Below are 18719 nucleotides of genomic sequence, written 5' to 3' on the forward strand. Positions count from 1 at the left end.
GCAAACTGGGCCAAACAGGACGTTAAAGGCACTGACTCTCCAAGTGGGGAGAGTGTTAGTAAAGCGTCTGGAATGTTGCACCCGAGTACCAGGGGACGAAAACTGAGACACATTTGAACACGTTTCCCGATCACACGGTGGATCATACTCTGGGTTCCACATGCATGTTTTAGCTGAAGGAGGAATCCCTTAAACCTGGAGAGTTGTGACCCATGGAATGGGTACCATGCTATATGACTTCAAAGGGTCTGCATTTGCTCACCGAACCTCACCAATCCTATCACTGCTGAGTTTATGCTGCTGTACACACGCTTGATTCTCTTTCAGAGACATGTAAATCCATAGGTTTTAAGATTCTAACCAGTCAGGTATATTCTTAGGCGTTTAATATGGGGTGTTGAGTCCACTTCGTTGAGCAAGGAGTAGCTCTTGTCTATTACATATTTGGCTTATGGAACGGTATCTGTGCTAATTTCAATCTCTGGTTTTATGCAGCACCCCAACTCACCTTTCCCTTAAGCAAGCATAAGTTGGTTTTCTACATTTGAGACCCTGTTCTGTTATGTAATTCAGTTCCTGGGTAGCCAAGTTTACATTCCGTGTATTAGTGATACCTTATGATATTTCTTTTTCTGTGTGACATATTTCACTTAGAATCATCGTACCTGAATCCACTCATTATGCTGCTACGGGCCTGATGACATAGATTTCATTGCTGAGTGATATGGCATTGTACGTAAGTACCACAAATTCTTTATTCATTTTTCGCTTTCTGTGATATTGAACTTGTACCATAAACGAGGTTCTTGTAAACAGAGCCGTCCCAAACTTTTGGGTGGCTGTGTCTTTTCGATTTGAATTTCCCTAAGCTATAGGAGCATAAGTGGAAGTGCCCTAGGCTCTGTTGCTTTGTTTTTTAGATGTTTCAGGAAACACCATACACTTCTCCAGAGTGGCTGTTGGCAATTTACATCCCGCCCATCAGCATAACAAGGCTCCCAGTTCTCCATGGCCTGTCCTGCCTTTCTGGATTTTACACTTTTTTCAGATGGCCCTTTTGCCCAGGGGGCAGTGAGACTTCATTGTAGTGCAGATTTCCTTTGCAAGCTTGCTTGGTTGGCCAAAAAGCGCGCATGCGTTTTTTCCTGAATATATTCAGGAAAAAACGCATACGCGCTTTTTGGCCAAGTGCATCATTGTGGACGTTCTGCCTCTTTTCCTATGCTTTTCATGCAATTCCAGTCTACCTCCTGAAATCGGTTTCCTGCAATTCTGCCCCGCTTTCAAGTGCTCTTGGCAGCCTTACTTCAATATATTTTTGGACGATAGCTGTCATTTATAACTCTGCAGGTTTGTGAATGACAGTGCCCCTGAGATCCTTTCTTCAACTCTCTTTATTGTGAGCTGTCCGCAACACCGCAGGATTGCTTCAGGCCCTAGTGTGGTTCCGGCACGGCAAGCTGAGCCTTTGGTTAATTCCTCTTCCTGGTGGGAAATGAGAGTTATATTTGCCCGTCCAGACACCTCCAGCTAGTCTCTCATTGGTTCTCCCTATTCCTGTTCATTTCCCGCAGAAATGGCAAACTGGGCCAAACAGGACGTTAAAGGCACTGACTCTCCAAGTGGGGAGAGTGTTAGTAAAGCGTCTGGAATGTTGCACCCGAGTACCAGGGGACTTAAACGTAGACATATTTGAACACGTTTCCCTATCACACGGTGGATCATACTCTGGGTTACACATGCATGTTTTAGCTGAATGAAGAATCCCTTAAACCTGGAGAGTTGAGACCCATGGAATGGGTACCATGCAATATGACTTCAAAGGGTCTGCATTTGCTCACCGAACCTCACCAATCCTATCACTGCTGCGTTTATGCCGTGATACACATGCTTGATTCGCTTTCGGAGACATGTAAATCCATAGGTTTTAAGATTCTTACTAGTCAGGTATATTCTTAGGCGTTTAATATGGGGTGTTGAGTCCACTTCGTTGAGCAAGTAGTAGCTCTTGTCTATTACATATTTGGCTTATGGAATGGTATCAGTGCTAATTTCAATCTCTGGTTTTATGCAGTCCCCCAACTCACCTTTCCCCTTAAGAAAGCATAGGTTGGTTTTCTACATTTGAGACCCTGTTCTGTTTTGAAATTCAGTTCCTGGGTAGCCAAGTTTATATTCCGTGTATTAGTGATACCTTATTATATTTCTTTTTCTGTGTGACATATTTCACTTAGAATCATCGTACCTGAATCCACTCATTATGCTGCTACGGGTCTGATGACATATATTCATTGCTGAGTGATATTGCATTGTACGTAAATACCACAAATTCTTTATTCATTTTTCGCTTTCTGTGATATTGAACTTGTACCATGAACGAGGTTCTTGTAAACAGAGTTGTCCCAAACGTTGGTGTGGCTATGTCTTTTTGATTTTAATTTCCCTAAGCTATAGGAGCATAAGTGGAAGTGCCCTAGGCTCTGTTGCTTTGTTTTTTAGATGTTTCAGGAAACACCATACACTTCTCCAGAGTGGCTGTTGGCAATTTACATCCCGCCCATCAGCATAACAAGGCTCCCAGTTCTCCATGGCCTGTCCTGCCTTTCTGGATTTTACACTTTTTTCAGATGGCCCTTTTGCCCCGGGGGCAGTGAGACTTCATTGTAGTGCAGATTTCCTTTGCAAGCTTGCTTGGTTGGCCAAAAAGGGCGTATGCGTTTTTTCCTGAATATATTCAGGAAAAAACGCATACGCCCTTTTTGGCCAAGTGCATCATTGTGGACGTTCTGCCTCTTTTCCTATGCTTTTCATGCAATTCCAGTCTACCTCCTGAAATCGGTTTCCTGCAATTCTGCCCCGCTTTCAAGTGCTCTTGGCAGCCTTACTTCAATATATTTTTGGACGATAGCTGTCATTTATAACTCTGCAGGTTTGTGAATTACAGTGCCCCTGAACTCCTTTGTTCAATTCGCTTTCTTGTGAGCTGGCCGCAACACCGCAAGATTGCTTCAGGCCCTAGTGTGGTTCCCGGACGGCAAGCTGAGCCTTTGGTTGATTCCTCTTCCTGGTGGGAAATGAGAGTTAAATTTGCCCGTCCAGACACCTCCAGCTAGTCTCTCATTGGTTCTCCCTATTCCTGTTCATTTCCCGCAGAAACTGCAAACTGGGCCAAACAGGAGGTTAAAGGCACTGACTCTCCAAGTGGGGAGAGTGTTAGTAAAGCGTCTGGAATGTTGCACCCGAGTACCAGGGGACGAAAACTGAGACACATTTGAACACGTTTCCCGATCACACGGTGGATCATACTCTGGGTTCCACATGCATGTTTTAGCTGAAGGAGGAATCCCTTAAACCTGGAGAGTTGTGACCCATGGAATGGGTACCATGCAATATGACTTCAAAGGGTCTGCATTTGCTCACCAAAACTCACCAATCCTATCACTGCTGCGTTTATGCTGCTGTACACATGCTTGATTCCTTTTCGGAGACATATAAATCCATAGGTTTTAACATTCTTACTAGTCAGGTATATTCTTAGGCGTTTAATATGGGGTGTTGAGTCCACTTCGTTGAGGAAGGAGTAGCTCTTGTCTATTACATATTTGGCTTATGGAACGGTATCTGTACTAATTTCAATCTCTTGTTTTATGCAGCACCCCAACTCACCTTTCCCCTTAAGTAAGCATAAGTTGGTTTTCTACATTTGAGACCCTGTTCTGTTTTGTAATTCAGGTCCTGTGTAGCCAAGTTTACATTCCGTGTATTAGTGATATCTTATGATGTTTCTTTTTCTGTGTGACTTATTTCACTTAGAATCATCGAATCTTAATCCACTCATTATGGTGCTACGGGCCTGATGACATAGATTTCATTGCTGAGTGATATTGCATTGTACGTAAATACCACAAATTCTTTATTCATTTTTCGCTTTCTGTGATATTGAACTTGAACCATAAACGAGGATCTTGTAAACAGAGCCGTCCCGAACTTTGGGGTGGCTGTGTCTTTTTGATTTTAATTTCCCTAAGCTATAGGAGCATAAGTGGAAGTGCCCTAGGCTCTGTTGCTTTGTTTTTTAGATGTTTCAGGAAACACCATACACTTCTCCAGAGTGGCTGTTGGCAATTGACATCCCGCCCATCAGCATAACAAGGCTCCCAGTTCTCCATGGCCTGTCCTGCCTTTCTGGATTTTACACTTTTTTCAGATGGCCCTTTTGCCCATGGGGCAGTGAGACTTCATTGTAGTGCAGATTTCCTTTGCAAGCTTGCTTGGTTGGCCAAAAAGGGCGTATGCGTTTTTTCCTGAATATATTCAGGAAAAAACGTATACGCACTTTTTGGCCAAGTGCATCATTGTGGACGTTCTGCCTCTTTTCCTATGCTTTTCATGCAATTCCAGTCTACCTCCTGAAATCGGTTTCCTGCAATTCTGCCCCGCATTCAAGTGCTCTTGGCAGCCTTACTTCAATATATTTTTGGACGATAGCTGTCATTTATAACTCTGCAGGTTTGTGAATTACAGTGCCCCTGAGCTCCTTTCTTCTACTGGCTTTCTTGTGAGATGGCCGCAACACCGCAAGATTGCTTCAGGCCCTAGTGTGGTTCCGGCACGGCAAGCTGAGCCTTTGGTTAATTCCTCTTCCTGGTGGGAAATGAGAGTTAAATTTGCCCGTCCAGACACCTCCAGCTAGTCTCTCATTGGTTCTCCCTATTCCTGTTCATTTCCCGCAGAAACTGCAAACTGGGCCAAACAGGAGGTTAAAGGCACTGACTCTCCAAGTGGGGAGAGTGTTAGTAAAGCGTCTGGAATGTTGCACCCGAGTAGCAGGGGACGAAAACTGAGACACATTTGAACACGTTTCCCGATCACACGGTGGATCATACTCTGGGTTCCACATGCATGTTTTAGCTGAAGGAGGAATCCCTTAAACCTGGAGAGTTGTGACCCATGGAATGGGTACCATGCAATATGACTTCAAAGGGTCTGCATTTGCTCACCAAAACTCACCAATCCTATCACTGCTGCGTTTATGCTGCTGTACACATGCTTGATTCCTTTTCGGAGACATATAAATCCATAGGTTTTAACATTCTTACTAGTCAGGTATATTCTTAGGCGTTTAATATGGGGTGTTGAGTCCACTTCGTTGAGGAAGGAGTAGCTCTTGTCTATTACATATTTGGCTTATGGAACGGTATCTGTGCTAATTTCAATCTCTTGTTTTATGCAGCACCCCAACTCACCTTTCCCCTTAAGTAAGCATAAGTTGGTTTTCTACATTTGAGACCCTGTTCTGTTTTGTAATTCAGGTCCTGTGTAGCCAAGTTTACATTCCGTGTATTAGTGATATCTTATGATGTTTCTTTTTCTGTGTGACTTATTTCACTTAGAATCATCGAATCTGAATCCACTCATTATGGTGCTACGGGCCTGATGACATAGATTTCATTGCTGAGTGATATTGCATTGTACGTAAATACCACAAATTCTTTATTCATTTTTCGCTTTCTGTGATATTGAACTTGTACCATAAACGAGGATCTTGTAAACAGAGCCGTCCCAAACTTTGGGGTGGCTGTGTCTTTTTGATTTTAATTTCCCTAAGCTATAGGAGCATAAGTGGAAGTGCCCTAGGCTCTGTTGCTTTGTTTTTTAGATGTTTCAGGAAACACCATACACTTCTCCAGAGTGGCTGTTGGCAATTGACATCCCGCCCATCAGCATAACAAGGCTCCCAGTTCTCCATGGCCTGTCCTGCCTTTCTGGATTTTACACTTTTTTCAGATGGCCCTTTTGCCCGTGGGGCAGTGAGACTTCATTGTACTGCAGATTTCCTTTGCAAGCTTGCTTGGTTGGCCAAAAAGGGCGTATGCGTTTTTTCCTGAATATATTCAGGAAAAAACGCATACGCCCTTTTTGGCCAAGTGCATCATTGTGGACGTTCTGCCTCTTTTCCTATGCTTTTCATGCAATTCCAGTCTACCTCCTGAAATCGGTTTGCTGCAATTCTGCCCCGCATTCAAGTGCTCTTGGCAGCCTTACTTCAATATATTTTTGGACGATAGCTGTCATTTATAACTCTGCAGGTTTGTGAATTACAGTGCCCCTGAGCTCCTTTCTTCAACTGGCTTTCTTGTGAGATGGCCGCAACACCGCAAGATTGCTTCAGGCCCTAGTGTGGTTCCGGCACGGCAAGCTGAGCCTTTGGTTAATTCCTGTTCCTGGTGGGAAATGAGAGTTAAATTTGCCCGTCCAGACACCTCCAGCTAGTCTCTCATTGGTTCTCCCTATTCCTGTTCATTTCCCGCAGAAACTGCAAACTGGGCCAAACAGGAGGTTAAAGGCACTGACTCTCCAAGTGGGGAGAGTGTTAGTAAAGCGTCTGGAATGTTGCACCCGAGTAGCAGGGGACGAAAACTGAGACACATTTGAACACGTTTCCCGATCACACGGTGGATCATACTCTGGGTTCCACATGCATGTTTTAGCTGAAGGAGGAATCCCTTAAACCTGGAGAGTTGTGACCCATGGAATGGGTACCATGCAATATGACTTCAAAGGGTCTGCATTTGCTCACCAAAACTCACCAATCCTATCACTGCTGCGTTTATGCTGCTGTACACATGCTTGATTCCTTTTCGGAGACATATAAATCCATAGGTTTTAACATTCTTACTAGTCAGGTATATTCTTAGGCGTTTAATATGGGGTGTTGAGTCCACTTCGTTGAGGAAGGAGTAGCTCTTGTCTATTACATATTTGGCTTATGGAACGGTATCTGTGCTAATTTCAATCTCTTGTTTTATGCAGCACCCCAACTCACCTTTCCCCTTAAGTAAGCATAAGTTGGTTTTCTACATTTGAGACCCTGTTCTGTTTTGTAATTCAGGTCCTGTGTAGCCAAGTTTACATTCCGTGTATTAGTGATATCTTATGATGTTTCTTTTTCTGTGTGACTTATTTCACTTAGAATCATCGAATCTGAATCCACTCATTATGGTGCTACGGGCCTGATGACATAGATTTCATTGCTGAGTGATATTGCATTGTACGTAAATACCACAAATTCTTTATTCATTTTTCGCTTTCTGTGATATTGAACTTGTACCATAAATGAGGATCTTGTAAACAGAGCTGTCCCAAACTTTGGGGTGGCTGTGTCTTTTTGATTTGAATTTCCCTAAGCTATAGGAGCATAAGTGGAAGTGCCCTAGGCTCTGTTGCTTTGTTTTTTAGATGTTTCAGGAAACACCATACACTTCTCCAGAGTGGCTGTTGGCAATTGACATCCCGCCCATCAGCATAACAAGGCTCCCAGTTCTCCATGGCCTGTCCTGCCTTTCTGGATTTTACACTTTTTGCAGATGGCCCTTTTGACCAGGGGGCAGTGAGACTTCATTTTAGTGCAGATTTCCTTTGCAAGCTTGCTTGGTTGGCCAAAAAGGGCGTATGCGTTTTTTCCTGAATATATTCAGGAAAAAACGCATACGCCCTTTTTGGCCAAGTGCATCATTGTGGACGTTCTGCCTCTTTTCCTATGCTTTTCATGCAATTCCAGTCTACCTCCTGAAATCGGTTTCCTGCAATTCTGCCCCGCTTTCAAGTGCTCTTGGCAGCCTTACTTCAATATATTTTTGGACGATAGCTGTCATTTATAACTCTTCAGGTTTGTGAATGACAGGGCCCCTGAGATCCTTTCTTCAACTCTCTTTATTGTGAGCTGGCCGCAACACCGCAGGATTGCTTCAGGCCCTAGTGTGGTTCTCGGACGGCAAGCGGAGCCTTTGTTTAATTCCTCTTCCTGGTGGGAAATGAGAGTTAAATTTGCCCGTCCAGACACCTCCAGCTAGTCTCTCATTGGTTCTCCCTATTCCTGTCCATTTCCCACAGTAATTGCAAACTGGGCCAAACAGGAGGTTAAAGGCACTGACTCTCCAAGTGGGGAGAGTGTTAGTAAAGCGTCTGGAATGTTGCACCCGAGTACCAGGGGACGAAAACTGAGACACATTTGAACACGTTTCCCGATCACACGGTGGATCATACTCTGGGTTCCACATGCATGTTTTAGCTGAAGGAAGAATCCCTTAAACCTGGAGAGTTGTGTCCCATGGAATGGGTACCATGCAATATGACTTCAAAGGGTCTGCATTTGCTCACCGAACCTCACTAATCCTATCACTGCTGCGTTAATGCTGCTGTACACACACTTGATTCTCTTTTGGAGACATGTAAATCCATAGGTTTTAAGATTCTTACTAGTCAGGTATATTCTTTGGCGTTTAATATGGGGTGTTGAGTCCACTTCGTTGAGCAAGGAGTAGCTCTTGTCTATTATATATTTGGCTTATGGAATGGTATCTGTCCTAATTTCAATCTCTGGTTTTATGCAGCACCCCAACTCACCTTTCCCCTTAAGCAAGCATAAGTTGGTTTTCTACATTTGAGACCCTGTTCTGTTTTGAAATTCAGTTCCTGGGTACCCAAGTTTACATTCCGTGTATTAGTGATACCTTATGATATTTCTTTTTCTGTGTGACTTATTTCACTTACAATCATCGTACCTGAATCCACTCATTATGCTGTTACGGGTCTGATGTCATAGATTTCATTGCTGAGTGATATTGCATTGTACGTAAATACCACAAATTCTTTATTCATTTTTCGCTTTCTGTGATATTGAACTTGTACCATAAACGAGGTTCTTGTAAACAGAGCCGGCCCAAACTTTGGGGTGGCTGTGTCTTTTTGATTTGAATTTCCCTAAGCTATAGGAGCATAAGTGGAAGTGCCCTAGGCTCTGTTGCTTTGTTTTTTAGATGCTTCAGGAAACACCATACACTTCTCCAGAGTGGCTGTTGGCAATTTACATCCCGCCCATCAGCATAACAAGGCTCCCAGTTCTCCATGGCCTGTCCTGCCTTTCTGGATTTTACCCTTTTTTAGATGGACCTTTTGCCCGTGGGGCAGTGAGACTTCATTGTAGTGCAGATTTCCTTTGCAAGCTTGCTTGGTTGGCCAAAAAGGGCGTATGCGTTTTTTCCTGAATATATTCAGGAAAAAACGCATACGCCCTTTTTGGCCAAGTGCATCATTGTGGACGTTCTGCCTCTTTTCCTATGCTTTTCATGCAATTCCAGTCTACCTCCTGAAATCGGTTTCCTGCAATTCTGCCCCGCTTTCAAGTGCTCTTGGCAGCCTTACTTCAATATATTTTTGGACGATAGCTGTCATTTATAACTCTGCAGGTTTGTGAATGACAGTGCCCCTGAGATCCTTTCTTCAACTCTCTTTATTGTGAGCTGGCCGCAACACCGCAGGATTGCTTCAGGCCCTACTGTGGTTCCGGCACGGCAAGATGAGCCTTTGGTTAATTCCTCTTCCTGTTGGGAAATGAGAGTTAAATTTTCACGTCCAGAAACCTCCAGCTAGTCTCTCATTGGTTCTCCCTATTCCTGTTCATTTCCCGCAGAAATTGCAAACTGGGCCAAACAGGAGGTTAAAGGCACTGACTCTCCAAGTGGGGAGAGTGTTAGTAAAGCGTCTGGAATGTTGCACCCGAGTACCAGGGGACGAAAACTGAGACACATTTGAACACGTTTCCCGATCACATGGTGGATCATACTCTGGGTTCCAAATGCATGTTTTAGCTGAAGGAAGAATCCCTTACCTGGAGAGTTGTGACCCATGGAATGGGTACCATGCAATATGACTTCAAAGGGTCTGCATTTGCTCACTGAAACTCACCAATCCTATCACTGCTGCATTTATGCTGCTGTACACACGCTTGATTCCTTTTCGGAAACATATAAATCCATAGGTTTTAAGATTCTTACTATTCAGGTATATTTTTAGGCGTTTAATATGGGGTGTTGAGTCCACTTCGTTGAGCAAGGAGTAGCTCTTGTCTATTACATATTTGGCTTATGGAACGGTATCTGTGCTAATTTCAATCTCTGGTTTTATGCAGCACCCCAACTCACCTTTCCCCTTAAGCAAGCATAAGTTGGTTTTCTACATTTGAGACCCTGTTCTGTTTTGTAATTCAGTTCCTGGGTAGACAAGTTTACATTCCGTGTATTACTGATACCTTCTGATATTTCTTTTTCTGTGTGACTTTTTTCTCTTAGAATCATCGTACCTGAGTGCACTCATTATGCTGCTACGGGTCTGATGACATAGATTTCATTGCTGAGTGTTATTGCATTGTACGTAAATACCACAAATTCTTTATTCATTTTTCGCTTTCTGTGATATTGAACTTGTACCATAAACGAGGTTCTTGTAAACAGAGCCGGCCCAAACTTTGGGGTGGCTGTGTCTTTTTGATTTGAATTTTCCTAAGCTATAGGAGCATAAGTGGAAGTGCCCTAGGCTCTGTTGCTTTGTTTTTTAGATGTTTCAGGAAACACCATACACTTCTCCAGAGTGGCTGTTAGCAATTGACATCCCGCCCATCAGCATAACAAGGCTCCCAGTTCTCCATGGCCTGTCCTGCCTTTCTGGATTTTACACTTTTTTCAGATGGCCCTTTTGCCCGTGGGGCAGTGAGACTTCATTGTAGTGCAGATTTCCTTTGCTAGCTTGCTTGCTTGGGCAAAAAGTGCGTATGCGTTTTTTCCTGAATATATTCAGGAAAAAACGCATACGCCCTTTTTGGCCAAGTGCATCATTGTGGACGTTCTGCCTCTTTTCCTATGCTTTTCATGCAAATCCAGTGTACCTCCTGAAATCGGTTTCCTGCAATTCTGCCCCGCTTTCAAGTCCTCTTGGCAGCCTTACTTCAATATATTTTTGGACGATAGCTGTCATTTATAACTCTGCAGGTTTGTGAATGACAGGGCCCCTGAGATCCTTTCTTCAACTCGCTTTCTTGTGAGCTGGCCGCAACACCGCAGGATTGCTTCAGGCCCTAGTGTGGTTCCGGCACGGCAAGCTGAGCCTTTGGTTAATTCCTCTTCCTGGTGGGAAATGAGAGTTAAATTTGCCCGTCCAGACACCTCCAGCTAGTCTCTCATTGGTTCTCCCTATTCCTGTTCATTTCCCACAGAAATTGCAAACTGGGCCAAACAGGAGGTTAAAGGCACTGACTCTCCAAGTGGGGAGAGTGTTAGTAAAGCGTCTGGAATGTTGCACCCGAGTACCAGGGGACGAAAAGTGAGACACATTTGATCACGTTTCCCGATCACACGGTGCATCATATTCTGGGTTCCACATGCATGTTTTAGCTGAAGGAAGAATCACTTACCTGGAGAGTTGTGACCCATGGAATGGGTACCATGCAATATGACTTCAAAGGCTCTGCATTTGCTCACCGAACCTCACTAATCCTATCACTGCTGCATTTATGCTGCTGTACACATGCTTGATTCTCTTTTGGAGACATGTAAATCCATAGGTTTTAAGATTCTTACTAGTCAGGTATATCCTTAGGCGTTTAATATGGGGTGTTGAGTCCACTTCGTTGAGGAAGGAGTAGCTCTTGTCTATTACATATTTGGCTTATGGAACGGTATCTGTGCTAATTTCAATCTCTGGTTTTATGCAGCACCCCAACGCACCTTTCCCCTTAAGCAAGCATAAGTTGGTTTTCTACATTTGAGACCCTGTTCTGTTTTGTAATTCAGTTCCTGGGTAGCCAAGTTTACATTCCGTGTATTAGTGATACCTTATGATATTTCTTTTTCTGTGTGACTTATTTCTCTTAGAATCATCGTACCTGAATTCACTTATTATGCTGCTACGGGTCTGATGACATAGATTTCATTGCTGAGTGATATTGCATTGTACGTAAATACCACAAATTCTTTATTCATTTTTCGCTTTCTGTGATATTGAACTTGTACCATAAACGAGGTTCTTGTAAACAGAGCCGGCCCAAACTTTGGGGTGGATGTGTCTTTTTGATTTGAATTTCCCTAAGCTATAGGAGCATAAGTGGAAGTGCCCTAGGCTCTGTTGCTTTGTTTTTTAGATGTTTCAGGAAACACCATACACTTCTCCAGAGTGGCTGTTGGCAATTTACATCCCGCCCATCAGCATAACAAGGCTCCCAATTCTCCATGGCCTGTCCTGCCTTTCTGGATTTTACACTTTTTGCAGATGGCCCTTTTGACCAGGGGGCAGTGAGACTTCATTGTAGTGCAGATTTCCTTTGCAAGCTTGCTTGGTTGGCCAAAAAGGGCGTATGCGTTTTTTCCTGAATATATTCAGGAAAAAACGCATACGCCCTTTTTGGCAAAGTGCATCATTGTGGACGTTCTGCCTCTTTTCCTATGCTTTTCATGCAATTCCAGTCTACCTCCTGAAATCGGTTTCCTGCAATTCTGCCCCGCTTTCAAGTCCTCTTGGCAGCCTTACTTCAATATATTTTTGGACGATAGCTGTCATTTATAACTCTGCAGGTTTGTGAATGACAGTGCCCCTGAACTCCTTTGTTCAATTCGCTTTCTTGTGAGCTGGCCGCAACACCGCAAGATTGCTTCAGGCCCTAGTGTGGTTCCCGGACGGCAAGCTGAGCCTTTGGTTAATTCCTCTTCCTGGTGGGAAATGAGAGTTACATTTGCACGTCCAGACACCTCCAGCTAGTCTCTCATTGGTTCTCCCTATTCCTGTTCATTTCCCGCAGAAATTGCAAACTGGGCCAAACAGGACGTTAAAGGCACTGACTCTCCAAGTGGGGAGAGTGTTAGTAAAGCGTCTGGAATGTTGCACCCGAGTACCAGGGGACGAAAACTGAGACATTTGAACACGTTTCCCGATCACACGGTGGATCATACTCTGGGTTCCACATGCATGTTTTAGCTGAAGGAAGAATCCCTTAAACCTGGAGAGTAGAGACCCATGGAATGGGTACCATGCAATATGACTTCAAAGGGTCTGCATTTGCTCACCGAACCTCACTAATCCTATCACTGCTGCGTTTATGTTGCTGTACACACGCTTGATTGTCTTTTGGAGACATGTAAATCCATAGGTTTTAAGATTCTTACTATTCAGGTATATACTTAGGTGTTTAATATGGGGTGTTGAGTCCACTTCGTTGAGCAAGGAGTAGCTCTTGTCTATTACATATTTGGCTTATGGAACGGTATCTATACTAATTTCAATCTCTGGTTTTATGCAGCACCCACACTCACCTTTCCCCTTAAGCAAGCATAAGTTGGTTTTCTACATTTGAGACCCTGTTCTGTTTTGTAATTCAGTTCCTGGGTAGCCAAGTTTACATTCCGTGTATTAGTGATACCTTATGATATTTCTTTTTCTGTGTGACTTATTTCTCTTAGAATCATCGTACCTGAGTCCACTCATTATGCTGCTACGGGCCTGATGACATAGATTTCATTGCTGAGTGATATTGCATTGTACGTAAGTACCACAAATTCTTTATTCATTTTTCGCTTTCTGTGATATTGAACTTGTACCATAAACGAGGTTCTTGTAAACAGAGCCGTCCCAAACTTTGGGGTGGCTGTGTTTTTGATTTGAATTTCCCTAAGCTATAGGAGCATAAGTGGAAGTGCCCTAGGCTCTGTTGCTTTGTTTTTTAGATGTTTCAGGAAACACCATACACTTCTCCAGAGTGGCTGTTGGCAATTTACATCCCGCCCATCAGCATAACAAGGCTCCCAGTTCTCCATGGCCTGTCCTGCATTTCTGGATTTTACACTTTTTTCAGATGGCCCTTTTGCCCAGGGGGCAGTGACACTTCATTGTAGTGCAGATTTCCTTTGCAATCTTCCTTCGTTGGCCAAAAAGTGCGTATGCGTTTTTTCCTGAATATATTCAGGAAAAAACGCATACGCCCTATTTGGCCAAGTGCATCATTGTGGACGTTCTGCCTCTTTTCCTATGTTTTCATGGAATTCCAGTCTACCTCCTGAAATCGGTTTCCTGCAATTCTGCCCTGCTTTCAAGTCCTCTTGGCAGCCTTACTTCAATATATTTTTGGACGATAGCTGTCATTTATAACTCTGCAGGTTTGTGAATGACAGTGCCCCTGAGCTCCTTTGTTCAACTCGCTTTCTTGTGAGATGGCCACAACACCGCAAGATTGCTTCAGGCCCTAGTGTGGTTCCGGCACAGCAAGCTGAGCCTTTGGTTGATTCTTCTTCCTGGTGGGAAATGAGAGTTAAATTTGCACGTCCAGACACCTCCAGCTAGTCTCTCATTGGTTCTCCCTATTCCTGTTCATTTCCCGCAGAAATTGCAAACTGGGCCAAACAGGACGTTAAAGGCACTGACTCTCCAAGTGGGGAGAGTGTTAGTAAAGGGTCTGGAATGTTGCACCCGAGTAGCAGGGGATGAAAACTGAGACACATTTGAACACGTTTCCCGGTCACATGGTGGATCATACTCTGGGTGCCACATGCATGTTTTAGCTGAAGGAGGAATCCCTTAAACCTGGAGAGTAGTGACCCATGGAATGGGTACCATGCAATATGACTTCAAAGGGTCTGCATTTGCTCACCGAAACTCACCAATCCTATCACTGCTGCGTTTATGCTGCTGTACACACGCTTGATTCCTTTTCGGAGACATATAAATCCATAGGTTTTAAGATTCTTACTAGTCAGGTATATTCTTAGGCGTTTAATATGGGGTGTTGAGTCCACTTCATTGAGCAAGGAGTAGCTCTTGTCTATTACATATTTGGCTTATGGAACGGTATCTGTGCTAATTTCAATCTCTGGTTTTATGCAGCACCCCAACTCACCTTTCCCCTTAAGTAAGCATAAGTTGGTTTTCTACATTTGAGACCCTGTTCTGTTTTGTAATTCAGTTCCTGTGTAGCCAAGTTTACATTCCGTGTATTAGTCATATCTTATGATGTTTCTTTTTCTGTGTGACTTATTTCACTTAGAATCATCGTATCTGAATCCACTCATTATGGTGCTACGGGCCTGATGACATAGATTTCATTGCTGAGTGATATTGCATTGTACGTAAATACCACAAATTCTTTATTCATTTTTCGCTTTCTGTGATATTGAACTTGAACCATAAACGAGGATCTTGTAAACAGAGCTGTCCCAAACTTTGGGGTGGCTGTGTCTTTTTGATTTGAATTTCCCTAAGCTATAGGAACATAAGTGGAATTGCCCTAGGCTCTGTTGCTTTGTTTTTTAGATGTTTCAGGAAACACCATACACTTCTCCAGAGTGGCTGTTGGCAATTTACATCCCGCCCATCAGCATAACAAGGCTCCCAGTTCTCCATGTCCTGTCCTGCCTTTCTGGATTTTACACTTTTTTCAGATGGCCCTTTTGCCCGTGGGGCAGTGAGACTTCATTGTAGTGCAGATTTCCTTTGCAAGCTTGCTTGGTTGGCCAAAAAGGGCGTATGCGTTTTTTCCTGAATATATTCAGGAAAAAACGCATATGCCCTTTTTGGCCAAGTGCATCATTGTGGACGTTCTGCCTCTTTTCCTATGCTTTTCATGCAATTCCAGTTTACCTCCTGAAATCGGTTTCCTGCAATTCTGCCCCGCTTTCAAGTGCTCTTGGCAGCCTTACTTCAATATATTTTTGGACGATAGCTGTCATTTATAACTCTGCAGGTTTGTGAATGACAGTGCCCCTGAGATCCTTTCTTCAACTCTCTTTATTGTGAGCTGGCCGCAACACCGCAGGATTGCTTCAGGCCCTAGTGTGGTTCCGGCACGGCACGTTGAGCCCTTGGTTAATTCCTCTTCCTGGTGGGAAATGAGAGTTAAATTTGCCCGTCCAGACACCTCCAGCTAGTCTCTCATTGGTTCCCCCTATTCCTGTTCATTTCCCGCAAAAAATTGCAAAGTGAGCCAAACAGGAGTTTAAAGGCACTGACTCTGCAAGTGGGGAGAGTGTTAGTAAAGCATCTGGAATGTTGCACCCGAGTACCAGGGACGAAAACTGAGACACATTTGAACACGTTTCCCGATCACATGGTGGATCATACACTGCGAACCTCATGCATGTTTTAGCTGAAGGAAAAATCCCTTCAACCTGGAGAGTTGAGGCCCATGGAATGGGTACCATGCAATATGATTTCAAAGGGTCTGCATTTGCTCACCGAACCTCACCAATCCTATCACTGCTGCGTTTATGCCTCTGTACACTAGCTTCGTTCTCTATCGCAGATATATAAATACATAGGTTTTAAGATTCTTACTAGTCAGGTATATTCTTAGGCGTTTAATATGGGGTGTTGAGTCCACTTCGTTGAGCAAGGAGTAGCTCTTGTCTATTACATATTTGGCTTATGGAACGGTACCTGTGCTAATTTCAATCTCTGGTTTTATGCAGCACCCCAACTCACCTTTTCCCTTAAGCAAGCATAAGTTGGTTTTCTACATTTGAGATCCTGTTCTGTTTTGTAATTCAGTTCCTGTGTAGCCAAGTTTACATTCCGTGTATTAGTGATATCTTATGATGTTTCTTTTTCTGTGTGACTTATTTCACTTAGAATCATCGTACCTGAATCCACTCATTATGCTGCTACGGGCCTGATGACATAGATTTCATTGCTGAGTGATATTGCATTGTACGTAAGTACCACAAATTCTTTATCCATTTTTCGCTTTCTGCGATATTGAACTTGTTCCGTGAACGAGGTTCTTTTAAACAGAGCCATCCCAAAATTTGGGGTGGCTGTGTCTTTTTGATTTTAATTTCCCTAATCTATAGGACCATAAGTGGAAGTGCCCTAGGCTCTGTTGCTTTGTTTTTTAGATGTCTCAGGAAACACCATACACTTCTCCAGGGTGGCTGTTGGCAATTTACATCCCGCCCATCAGCATAACAAGGCTCCCAGTTCTCCATGGCCTGTCGTGCCTTTCTGGAGTTACACTTTTTTCAGATGGCCCTTTTGCCCGGGGGGCAGTGAGACTTCATTGTAGTGCAGATTTCCTTTGCAAGTTGCTTGGTTGTCCAAAAAGGGCGTATGCGTTTTTTCCTGAATATATTCAGGAAAAAACGCATACGCCCTTTTTGGCCAAGTGCATCATTGTGGACGTTCTGCCTCTTTTCCTATGCTTTACATGCAATTCTAGTCTACCTCCTGAAATCGGTTTCCTGCAATTCTGCCCCGCTTTCAAGTCCTCTTGGCAGCCTTACTTCAATATATTTTTGGACGGTAGCTGTCATTTATAACTCTGCAGGTTTTTGAGTGACAGTGCCCCTGAGCTACTTTCTTCAACTCGATTTCTTGTGAGCTGGCCGCAACACCGCAGGATTGCTTTAGGCCCTAGTGTGGTTCTGGCATGGCACACTGAGCCTTTGGTTAATTCCTCTTCCTGGTGGGAAATTAGAGTTAAATTTGCCCGTCCGGACACCTACAGCTAGTCTCTCATTGGTTCTCCCTATTCCTGTTCATCTTCCACAGAAATTTTAGCTCTGTTTTTTAGATGATTTAGGAACCATCATACACTTCTCCAGAGTGGCTCTCAGCAGTTCACACACTGTCCATCAGCGTATAAAGGCTCCCTGTTCTCCATGGCCTGTCCTGCATTTCTGGTTTTTACAATTTTTTCGGATGGCCCTTTTGACCGGTGGGAAATGAGACTTCTTTGTTGTGCACATTTGCATTGCTTGCTTGCTTGGTTGCCCATAAAGTGCGTATGCGTTTTTTCCTGGATATATTCAGGAAAAAATGCATACTCTCTTTTGGGCCAACTGCATCATTGTCGAAATTCTGCCGCTTTTCATGTGCTTTAAAGACGAGTCCAATCTATCTCTTGAAATCTGTTTCTTGCAATTCTGTCTTGCATTCAGATCCTCTTCTTTGCCTTACCTCAACATATTTTTGGACGTTAGTTTTCATTTATAACTCTGCAGGTTTGTGAATTGCAGTGACCCTGAGCTCCATTTTTTAAGTTGCTCTTTTGTGAGCTGGCCTCAAAACCGCAGGATTGCTTCAGGCCCTATTTTGGCTCCGGCGAGGTGGGCTGAGCCTTTTATTAATTCTTATTCTTAATGGGAAATTAGAGTGACATGTGCCCGTCCAAACCCCTACAACTATTCTCTCATTGGTTCCCCCTCTTCCCGTTCATCCTCCTCACAATTTGCAAAATGTGTGAAACAGAAGTTTAAATGTGCTGATTCTCTAAGTGGGGGAGATTCTAAGTAACGTGGCTAGAATGATGAACAGGAGCACCAGGAGAGGATAAATGAGGTGCATTTTAGACACATCTCCCGATCACATGGTGTACAGTCCTCTGGGTTTTCCATGCATGTTTTAGCTGTAGGAAGATTCCTTGAATCTGCAGATTTGGGACCCATTGAATGGGTACCAGGTAGTATTACTTTAAAGGGTGTGCATTTCCTCACCCAACCTCACATTTCTCTTAGCGCGAACAGTTTCCAGCCTTATGTCTCATCCTGCTGTGGGTCTAGATGTGTTCAATCCATGTTGCATCACCGTCCCTGAGGAAAAGTTGTAAGAGGTTTTCTCTGTCTCTCTGTCGTTTACTTTTTTCAATTTATTACTATATTGGTTACAGCTGATTTTCAAAGCACTGTTTCTTGCTGCTGTACATCCACTTGATTCACATACAGAGAGACATCAATAAATTCTTCTTCAGATTCTTACCAGTCATAGATATTCTTTTCCGGTCACTTGAGTGTGCTGAGTGCAGTTCTTTTAGCTACCGTGTAGGCCTTGTTGATTATCAGTTTGGTATTTGGAATGGTATCTTTGCTAATTTCAACCTCCTGGATGATGCCTCACCCCTCCCCACCTTT

This window comes from Lagenorhynchus albirostris, chromosome 1, assembly GCF_949774975.1.
Source record: "Lagenorhynchus albirostris chromosome 1, mLagAlb1.1, whole genome shotgun sequence".
NCBI classification, from domain to species: domain Eukaryota; kingdom Metazoa; phylum Chordata; class Mammalia; order Artiodactyla; family Delphinidae; genus Lagenorhynchus; species Lagenorhynchus albirostris.